Here is an 11926-nt window from a genome sequence, read left to right on the forward strand (position 1 = left end):
GGACCAAGTACTGAGCCCTGTGGGATGCCAGTGGAGAGTCTGCGTGGAGCAGATGTCAATGTCCTCCATGGTACCTGATATGAGCGTCCTTCCAGGTAGGAGGCAAACCATTCCCAAGCTGATCCACAAATCCCAAGACTCTTGAGGGTGGATAAGAGAGTCTTGTGGTTGACCGTATCAAACGCTGCTGAAAGGTCAAGGAGGATAAGGACAGATGACAGTTTGGCTGATCTAGCAGTATGTAGCTTCTCAGAGACATCCAAAAGGGCTGTCTCTGTAGAGTGAGCTGCTTTAAAGCCAGACTGTTTGGGATCTTGGAGGTTGTTCTGTGAGAGATAGACAGACAGTTGATTATAGACAATGCGTTCAAGAATTTTTGAAAGAAATGAGAGAAGTGATACCGGTCTGTAGTTACTGATGTCTGATGGATCCAGAGCAGGTTTCTTTAGGATGGGAATAACCCTTGCTCTCTTGAAAGTAGTTGGTACCTGACCAGATGCTATGGACCTATTGATGATAGTGGAAATGAAGGGCAAGAGGTCTTGTGAGATGGTCTGGAGCATAGTGGTAGGGAGTGGATCCAATGAGTAGGTGGTAGGATTGCAGGACTGGATGAGTCGTAAAATCTCTTCTGCTGCCACAGTTGAGAAATGTGACAACAAAGGTGTAGGGGAATGCATACTCTGAGATGTAAGTGCAGTCGGGGCTGAAGTGAAGGTCCAGCAGATTTCCTCAATCTTCTCCTGGTAGAAAGAAGCAAAGTCTTCTGCAGTCAGGGAGGATGAAGAAGATGGAGCCGGGGGGTTGAGCAGAGAAGAGATGATGTTGTGGAATTTACGAGGGACATGTGAGGAAGCTTCAAGCTTTTCCTTGTAGAAGGAAGTCTTGGCAGAAGTCAAATCTGAGGAGAACTTGACAAGAAGTGTTCTGTAAAAATCAAGATCTGCATCAAGTTGTGATTTCTTCCACTTTCTCTCTGATGATCTTAGCTCTCTTCGATTGTTGCGCAGCACATCTGAAAGTCAAGGAGCAGAACAAGAAGTTTTCTTGGGTTTAGTGAACATAGGGCAGAGGAAGTCCATAGTTGAGGAAAGTTTATCACAGCAGAGTGTAACTCGTGCAAACAGAGTATAGTAATGTGATGAAACGTGCGTGTTTCATATGGTAACAAAGTGTGGTTTTTAAACAGAAGTGTATAGTTTTTACAAGAGTGTTTAATTATGCAAGGGATCTGTAGTGTTTTGCTAATTGGGTGTGTGGTTGTGCTAATTGTGTGTGTAGTGTTTTGAAAACACGCGCCCCCAAAACTAATTTTCAAAATACAATAATAAACTAACACAATACACCATGTCTAACAAAACACTGCAAACATATTTCAAAAGCAAATAATTATTCAAAACATGCAAGTTTGGAGTTGCGGGCTTTGGAGTATCGGGCTTTGGAGTATCGTTGCTATGGCGATAAAGGATCGGTTCGGTAGAGGAGGGACTACAGAAAGATCTACAGCTTCAGAGGAGGGAATTTGGTGTTCCAGCCGCCTGGGAAGCCGTTCAGGTGATTTGTTTATTTTATTATTTTATTTTATTAAATCTGAGGTGATTATTGATATAAACTAAGTTAGTGAGGTAGAGTAAATCTGAGGCAATTATTAATATAAACTAAGTTAGTGAGGTAAGGTGAATCTGAGGCGATTATTAATATCAACTAAGTCAGTGAGGTAACGTAAATCTGAGGCGATTATTGATATAAACTAAGTTAGTGAGGCAAAGTTAAACTGAGGCAATTATTAATTTAAAAGAAGTTAGTGAGATAATGTAAATCTGAGGCGATTATTAATATAAATTAAGTTAGTGAGGTTTACCACCTTTAATCCCCCTCCCTGAGTCCACACCTCACAACAACACATTTGTTTTATTTTTTAATTTTTTTAATTCGAGTCACTACTAGAGTGACTAAGTGCAGTTCTATAATGGAAGTCGTGGTGATTTTATGTGTGTGTGTGTATATATATATATATATATATATTTGTGTGTGTGTGTGTGTGTGTGTGTGTGTGTGTGTGTGTGTATATATATTCTTCCTTTACACAAGTCTTCTTAAGTTTCTCTGTTTGTATTTGAATACATAATTAAGACATTTAAGGACTACAAAAACATCTGTTTTATACTCAACCACTCAATAACTTCTGCTTCTGCTGATGGCAAGCAGGTTAATCCACAACATGCACAGTCATCCTGCAGTGGCACTAAGACAAGAACAAATCTAAATTGTTGAGAGCCAGCGGCATGCACGAGATATCAGACACTGGCATGTACAGGATGGAGTTACAGGACTCTACATACCTGACACTGGTTCTCTTAATACTGGTTCTCAGCAAATAAATGATAATAAATATAAAGGTACACCACGACCAATTATTAACTTATCTGTCAGTAAACAGACAGACATAGATAATACAAAGAGAAGGAGAAATAGGGAAAGAAAATCGAAATGTATAATGAATAAAGAAAAATTGATGTAAAAATACAAAAGGTTGAAGAATTGGTTGAAGAGTTGAAATATTTGAGTATGAGTGTTTAAAAGAGACCGAGGGTATACCTAGACAGCTGGAAGAAGATTCCCAAGGAAAAGAAGACAATAATGCATTATGTGTTATGGTGTATTTTCAGAATGTTCAAGAAAATTCTGAAATGCTTTTCTTTTACTTCTAATCGTGTGTTCTCATGTAATAGAGCTGATTAGTTTAATATTGTTTATTTTACTGTAAACTTTCTTGTAGTGAACGCTTATAAAGCCTACTGTGTATTACTGAGAGTATCTGCACGCGCAGTGTTTTATAGCTTGCTGCCGAATTCCACGGCAAGAGAAAGCTTCAGTCTTATATAATCACAGCCTGACAAGTTGCAGGAAGTTTACTGCAACCATATGACCATATATAGAAGTGTTAACCTTGAGAATAGAGGGAAAAAAGACATTAGCAGCGCACACAGAGTCGACGGCGAGATATTCGTGGGAACCGAGAAGTGTTTGTGAAATAAGATGGTAGTCGTCTAAAGCCAACCAAACCTGACAGCCAAATCTAACTGGCCACAGTAAAAAAGTATAAAAGCTCGGCTTTAATCACATTGTGTGTGCATTCTATTGTAAGCAGCATTAGTGTATGTTATACTTTAGCTTTATACTTTACCTTAGTGCACAAACACACACACACACACACACACACACACACACACACACACACACACACACACACACACACACACACACACACACACACACACACGTCAGCATAAACCAGACAAACCAGTTAGACCAGTGTCAGTAAGAGTGAAAATCAGCAGCTCCATTTAGTGACGAGTGAAAAGTAAAAGATTTGAGGAGTAAAAACACAGTGAGTATCTAAAGCTCTAATATATAAACACACTGAAGTGACACTAGATACAGAAGAGTTTTGTGGGTTTGTACTGAAGCTTTAATGTACACAGGTTGTTTTATAACTTGATAGCGTGACTATTTCCTGTAAGTGAACTCTGTGCTGATTCAGGGTTTAATTTAACACACCGATGTTGGAGTGAAGTAAACGTGTGTCCTGCTGTAATCTGGAGAAGGAGACATGACCTCCAACATGAGTGTGTCTGGGAAACAGGACTTAAAGAAAGACGAGAGGTGACTTACTTTTACATTCACCAGTAATAAATACACACCGTCTCATGGGAACACATCTGTATCTCTAAACACTCACTAGTTAACACAGGAAGTCAACTTTAAGGTGTTTAATAGCAGTGAATATATCACTGATCTGATCTAAGAACAGTTTAGACAAATCATTCACTGAGAGAAGAGTAAAAAGGACGGTGTAATGTGGAGCATAAGAGCAGCAGAGCTTTGTGTCAGTGAACTCTACAGGCTTTAAGACCCAGCTGAGTCAGTTAGCTGTGATTGGGACTCCTGATATCAGTGTAATTCCTGACTTTCTGTCTCCTGTCTCCTGTTTGAATAAGTGTACAGACTGGATCTGAATTAAAAAGATGGAATTATTGGTGTTTAATGATGAACACATTGTTTAACAGTGCTGAGTATTAATTATTGCTGATATTTCTGTTCTAGAATGATGGAGGGAAAGAGATCAGACTCACCAGAACCCAGCTGTGTGTCCATGAAGAGTGACAAGTCAATGGGACGTCCAATTTACTTCAGAGACAGAGACAGTTCTACTGATGTGAGGTCAGTATAGTGAGGTGTTTTACAGCAGTGTTCCACCTGATCAAACTCACTCGTCTCATTATGAAGCCCTTCATGAGCTTTATCAGGTGTTGAAGCAGTAAAACACTTAACTGTGCAGTGCTGCAGCTCTCGGACTGGCAGTGAGGAAAAGTGCTTTAAGAGTTCAGTTCAGTCTGCAGTCCCTGAGCTGGAGGGTCTGTGGTGCTACAGAAGAACATTTACACCTGGGACATTAATGACTATATAAAGATTTTATCCATTTATTCAAACATTTATTTCTAAACATGTTGGTGTCAGTTAGGAAATCCTGAAATCAGTGTATTGTGTTAAGAGGATAGTGTTAAATATCTGTGTGTGTATTTATTAGTGTGTGATTTGTGCAGCTATGAATACATATAGTCCATATTACATGATGGGTTTTGTTTGTTCACAGACCACAAAAATCAAACATCAGCACAAATCAGCTGGACTCTATATTCAAGGTGTGTGTGTTGTGTTTAAAGTGTATAATGTGTGTGTTGTGTTTAAAGTGTGTAATGTGTGTGTTGTGTTTAAAGTGTGTGTTGTGTGTGTTGTGTGTAGTGTGTGTGTTGTGTTTAAAGTGTGTAATGTGTGTGTTGTGTTTAAAGTGTGTAATGTGTGTGTTGTGTTTAAAGTGTGTAATGTGTGTGTTGTGTGTAATGTGTGTGTTGTGTGTAATGTGTGTATTGTGTTTAAAGTGTGTAATGTGTGTGTTGTGTGTAATGTGTGTGTTGTGTTTAAAGTGTGTAATGTGTGTGTTGTGTGTAATGTGTGTGTTGTGTGTAATGTGTGTGTTGTGTGTAATGTGTGTGTTGTGTGTAATGTGTGTAATGTGTGTGTTGTGTATAATGTGTGTGTTGTGTGTAATGTGTGTAATGTGTGTGTTGTGTATAAAGTGTGTGTTGTATGTAATTTGTGTGTTGTGTGTAATGTGTGTGTTGTGTTTCCCGTGTGTCCTGTGTGTGTTGTGTTTCCCGTGTGTCCTGTGTGTGTTGTGTTTCCCGTGTGTCTTGTGTTGTGTGTCCTGTGTGTGTTGTGTTTCTCGTGTGTCCTGTGTGTGTTGTGTGTCCCGTGTGTCCTGTGTGTGTTGTGTGTCCTGTGTGTGTGTGTTGTGTGTAATGTGTGTGTTGTGTGTAATGTGTGTAATGTGTGTGTTGTGTGTAATGTGTGTAATGTGTGTGTTGTGTTTAAAGTGTGTAATGTGTGTGTTGTGTTTAAAGTGTGTAATGTGTGTGTTGTGTGTAATGTGTGTGTTGTGTGTAATGTGTGTGTTGTGTGTAATGTGTGTGTTGTGATCCCTTGTCATGTCTTGATGTACAGCAGCATTATGGGTAATCAGTTGTATGAGTTTTAAATGTGATAATAAAAATAGACTTTTATTCTTGTGATAAAATAAAAGTCTCTCTCACTGTAAGATGATAATATTTAGATCTGTTCCTGTGTGTTTCTAACCAGGAGCTGGAACACAAAGTCATCACTCTGATAAAGAATGAGCTGAAGAGGTTTAGGAAGCTCCTGAGTCCAGATTACCCAGCATGCACTGAGAGGGAGGTGGAGGATGAGGAGGATCTGCACAGCGTCAGAGACGGAGCGCTGAAGATCACACTGCACGTCCTGAAGAACATGAACCACACAGATCTCGCTAACACACTGCACAACAGTAAGAGCTCTGAGTCATGACTTTATTCCATCAGCTTCACTTTAGAGAGAGGAAATAGTTTTAGACATGAAGACTTTTAGTTTTAAATTTAATTTTAATATCATGTTGTATCTGTTCATGGTCCAGCTTCAATAATATTTAGTCCATCAGTCAGGAATTAATAGCAGTGTTTGTACGATTTTGCATTATAACTATTTATTACTAAACTAGTTATTACTTTGTTTATTAGAACTCGTCTCTGTGTATCAGACAAAGTTGAAGTCCGATCTGAGAGAGAAGTTTAAAATAATTAATGAAGGAATCTCACAGCCTGGAAGCTCAGCACTTCTGAATGAGATCTACACTGAGCTCTACATCACAGAGGGTTGGAGTGGAGACGTCAATAATGAACATGAGGTGAGACAGATTGAGGCAGCGTCCAGGAGACCAGCAACACAGGAGAAACCCATCAAATGTAATGAGATCTTTAAGGACAAGTCCATCAGAACTGTGCTGACTAAAGGAGTTGCTGGAATTGGAAAAACAGTCTCTGTGCAGAAGTTCATTCTGGACTGGGCTGAAGGAGAAGTAAATCAGGACGTCACCTTCATGTTCCCACTTCCCTTTAGAGAGCTGAATCTGATGAAGCAGCAAAATCTCAGTCTGATGAAACTTCTTCATCACTTTTTCCCAGAAATAAGAGAACTAGAATCAATAGACTGTGACTCCTACAAAGTGGTGTTCATCTTTGATGGTCTGGATGAGTGTCGACTTCCTCTAAATTTCCAGAAGAATGAGAGATTGTGTGATGTGACAGAGTCAGCCTCAGTGGATGTGCTGCTGACGAACCTCATCAAGGGGAATCTGCTTCCCTCTGCTCTCCTCTGGATAACCACAAGACCAGGAGCAGCCAATCAGATCCCTCCTGAGTGTGTAGACCAGGTAACAGAGGTACGAGGCTTCAGTGATCCTCAGAAAGAGGAGTACTTCAGGAAGAGGATCAGTGATCAGAGCCTGGCTGATAACATCATCACTCACCTGAAGTCTTCAAGAAGCCTCTACATCATGTGCCACATCCCAGTCTTCTGCTGGATCTCAGCCACTGTTCTAGAGAGAATGTTGGGTGAAGCAAAGCGTGGAGAGATCCCCAAGACTCTGACTCAAATGTACACACACTTCCTGATCTTTCAGATCAAACACAAGGAACAAAAGTACCATCAGAAATGTGACCCTGATCCTCAGCAGACCACAGAGAGTATCATGGCACTGGGAAAACTGGCTTTCCACCAGCTGGAGAAAGGAAACCTGATCTTCTATGAGGAAGACCTGAGAGAGTGTGGCATTGATGTCAGAGAAGTGTCGGTGTACTCAGGAGTGTGTACCCAGATCTTCAGAGAGGAGTTTGGGCTTCACCTGGGGAAGGTGTTCAGCTTCGTACATCTGAGTGTTCAGGAGTTTCTGGCTGCTTTATACACATTTCTGTATTTCATCTCAAAAAAGAGAAATGTGTTAGAGAAGAAAGATCTTAAAAGTTTCATCAGAAATCCAAACATGTCTGATCTCCTCAGGAGTGCAGTGGACAAGGCCTTACAGAGTGAGAATGGACACCTGGACCTGTTCCTCCGCTTCCTTCTGGGTCTCTCACTGGAGACCAATCAAACTCTTTTACGAGACTTAATGCCACAGACAGGAAGCAGATCTCACAGCAAACAGGAAACAGTGGAGTACATCAAGGAGAAGATCAGGGAGAATCCATCTCCAGAGAAATCCATCAATCTGTTCCACTGTCTGAATGAACTGAATGATGATTCTCTAGTGCAGGAAGTACAAACTTACCTGAACAGAGGAGGTTACAGTCGTCTCAGTGACACCAGTCTCTCTCCTGCTCAGTGGTCAGCTCTGGTGTTTGTGTTACTGACCTCAGAACAGGAGCTGGATGTGTTTAATTTGAGTAAATATGATCCATCAGATGAATGTCTTCTGAAGCTGCTGCCAGTGGTCAAAGCCTCCAGAAAAGCTGAGTGAGTATTTTTATTTATAACTGTATTACTGCATGGTTTATTATTTTAATGTAACACTGAACTGCACTGTTTGGATTAATGTGTGTTAATAGTTCCTCTAATCATCTTTACACAAACCTCTGGCACTTTTCATCTTGTGTTGTGTGTGACACAGTGTTGTGGGGAGATTCACTCTGTCATGGCTTTTTTACTCAATTGTTCTTTCTAATAAAAATAAAACATAAATGCTTTTTAAAACTTTAACCCAATACGAAGGACAAACAAAAGTCTCCTTCAGTCTGCACTACTGCTAAACTTTACCAAGGACTGAGCTCGTGGTCAATAAAACATCAACCATCATTTTGGACCTCGACACATTGGACAGACGAAGTGGGAAAATGTTCAGCTTTATCTTCTTATTATGTTAGAAACAAGCTAGGCAGCGAACTCAGATGTGTGATTAAGATTTTCTTTCTCTAACACTGACCTGTTTGTAGAGGATGGAGTTTAAATGTGACTTTTTATATGAAGACTTTTATTTTGATGGGGTTCTTTGTTCTTTGCTTATCAAGTGTACAAGCAGGTAAAAAGAGAGAGGATGAATAATGTGTCACAGGTGAGTGTAGTGTCATGACCGCTGTTATTAAAAAGTCCTGTTTTGTTCTACTTGGCGCTCGACAAAGACACCAAACTGTTAATGATCACATTCTTGTTCTTGGGTCGTGATTGTTGTTAATCTGTTGTGGTTGAATTATAGACAGTTTTTTGTCTGGTTCACTGCATCAGAAGATGGTGGATGTGGTAAAAACAGACGGTGAACACAAAGACGGTCGCACATGACGGTCGGTCAGGTTTATCACCGTTACTGTTGAAGAGACGTCAGGTTTCGTTCTTTGGAACCTTTCTGTGGATTTTGGAGACATTAAGCTGTGGACTGTGTTTGTATTTATAAGCAGCTGTAGTGAATCTATATTTCTGTTGTACAACATTAATAACAGACTGGTTTTGTTTGTTCATCATTATGTACTGATAAAATATTACACATTGGTACACTACATTCTACCATGTCACTTATAGCCCCCTGAAGCCCACCTACACAAATCCTTTAGTGTAACACACAGTAGTGTTGTGTTAGATTTGTACCTACAAGGTGGGTTAGATTTCCTGCTATGTGTATAGTCAGTGTTTTAGATTGAACAAACGAATGTCTGTATGTTGATCCATCTAAAGCTAATACTTGTGTATATACAGTGTGACTCATTTAAAGGTAAGAAGTTTGACTTTGTTTATTTCTGATGCTGTGTGCAGTCGTGCTGATGTGACGTCACTCTGTAAACAGGGAAGGAGCTCAGATTTGAGAAGAAAACCCCACGTTCACTTCTCAGTTGTGGAGGCATGAAAGACATGATCCCATTTACTCTGTGGAGAAAGAAGGGTTCACTAAGTTGTGTTGAAATAGTAACAGTGACATCTGTAGTAAACAGTACAATGTTCTTTCTAATATCCTTTATTTACATTGTTTATGATCGATGAGAGATTTTTACACATCTATATTTTATAAAAAATACAAATCATGATCAAGAATCGTTTATAAGGTTAAAAAACCTTTCTCTTTAGTTTGGATGTGTTTGGACGTATGTGAACACTCCACCTGTATTCAGGTCCACACCAAACACCTGAACCAGTGTGTGTGTAAAATCAGAGGTCTGGAGGTGACAGATTTGTACGTGTACGAGCACAGAGAACAACACACACCAACTGTTTTAGTGTCTCTGTGAAATCCAACATATAACTGAGTGTAAAGTACGACTAGTATTGTCATGTTATTACCTGGTAGTGTACAGCTGTATAATTCTTTATGTTCTGTAATAAAATGCACTGTATCTGCAGTGTTGGGTGTAGAAACTTGAACACAGATCAGAGTGTAGTGTTTGTAGGCTGCTCGCTCTCACATGTGTGTGTTATGTACATGACCTAATGGTCTTATAATAAATTGTAGCTGAGAGATTGTGGAGTGCAGAAAGACGTCCCTGCTCCTGTAAATGTCCTGATGTGGTGTCCTGTCCTCTGATTTGTGTGTGTGACACAAACACACTGACATTTCTGTTACAGCTTCAACTTTAGCTGGATTATGGCTGTGTTTGTGTGTTTGAGATCAGTGTTCTGATATTTCATCATTTCTCTTCCAGTCTGCGTTTCTGTTATCTGACAGAGGAAAGCTGTAGAGTTCTGTCCTCAGTTCTCAGCTCAAACTCCTCCAGTCTGAGAGAACTGGACCTGAGTAACAATAAACTGCAGGGTTCAGGAGTGAAGCTGCTCTCTGATGGACTGAAGGATCCACACTGTACACTGGAGATACTGAGGTACACACACACACACACACACCACATACACACACACACATATACACACACACACAAACACACACTCACACACACACACACATGCTGTACACACACATACTACACACACACACACACCACACACATACTGCACATACACACACACATGCTGTACACACACATACTGTACACACACACATACGCGCACGCACACACACACACATATACACACACACGCACACACATACTGTACACACATACTGCACACACACTCTCACACGCACATACACACACGCACATACATACACGCACACACACACATACATACACGCACACACACACACATACATACACGCACACACACACAAACACACACACAAAGACACATACACACACACACAAACACATACACACAGATACACCCACACACAAACACACACACACACACACACAGATACACCCACACACAAACACACACACACACACAGATACACACACACATGCATACATACATACACACACACACACACACACACATACATACATACATATAGTACACACACACACTCACACACACACACGCACACACACATACATACATACATACACATACACACAGATACACACAAACACACAGATACACCCACACACACACAAACACAGATACACCCACACACACACAAACACAGATACACCCACACACACACACAGATACACACACACACGTACATACACACACATACATACACACACACACACACACATACATACACACATACATACACAAAGACACATACACACACACACACACATAGATACAGATACACACACACACACAAACACATACACACAGATACACCCACACACAAACACACACACATACACACAGATACACACACAGATACATACATACACACACACACACACACACACATACATACACACACACCACACACATACTGTACATACACACACATGCTGTACACACACATACTGCACACACACATACGCGCACACACACACGCATACACATACACACATACTGCACATACACACACACACATGCTGTACACACACATACTGCACACACACACATACGCGCACACACACACAGCATACACACACACATACACACACACTCTCTCACACCACACATATACACATACACACACATGCACACACATACTGCACACACACACATACACACACTCTCACACGCACATACACACACGCACACACTCTCACACACACACATACATACACGCACGCACACACACACACACACACACATACATACGCACACACACACATACATACACGCACACACACACACACATATACACACAGACACACACACACACATACACACACATACATACACGCACACACACACACACACAAAGACACATGTAGCGGATTTCACCCAGCACCACAAATGACACACCGACTCCAGGCTCTTTGGTGAACCACGTCTGCAGTTTATTAAACAAAAGACACGGGATCAAAAACTACTTTACAGTATGAGACATGAGTCCACCTTTTTCCTTTACATAGTAGCATTCTGGCAACTTTCTTCACTACTTCTCCTGTAAAATACGTCCTGTTTGCTCTCTCTACTCGACCTGATTCTGTTGGCATACAATACAGTGTTTGGCTGTCTCTGTGGCTATACCTCTAAAAGCCGGATTCCAGGATTCCAC

At 40.6% G+C, this 11926-nt stretch overlaps 1 long non-coding RNA gene across 2 annotated transcripts; it reads left to right on the plus strand.

Annotated features, from left to right (window-relative positions):
• The first annotated feature begins 3244 nt into the window (after window positions 1-3244).
• Window positions 3245-4709, plus strand: LOC125141479. Of its 2 annotated transcripts, none has more exons than XR_007140863.1 (3): window positions 3245-3391; window positions 4108-4224; window positions 4658-4709. It is a non-coding gene; the product is annotated as an uncharacterized LOC125141479 (long non-coding RNA). The 2 variants fall into 2 exon arrangements; XR_007140864.1 differs by lacking the exon at window positions 3245-3391 and adding an exon at window positions 3605-3666.
• The last annotated feature ends 7217 nt before the right edge of the window (window positions 4710-11926 follow it).

This window comes from Tachysurus fulvidraco, chromosome 1 (genome assembly GCF_022655615.1).
Source record: "Tachysurus fulvidraco isolate hzauxx_2018 chromosome 1, HZAU_PFXX_2.0, whole genome shotgun sequence".
NCBI lineage: Eukaryota > Metazoa > Chordata > Actinopteri > Siluriformes > Bagridae > Tachysurus > Tachysurus fulvidraco.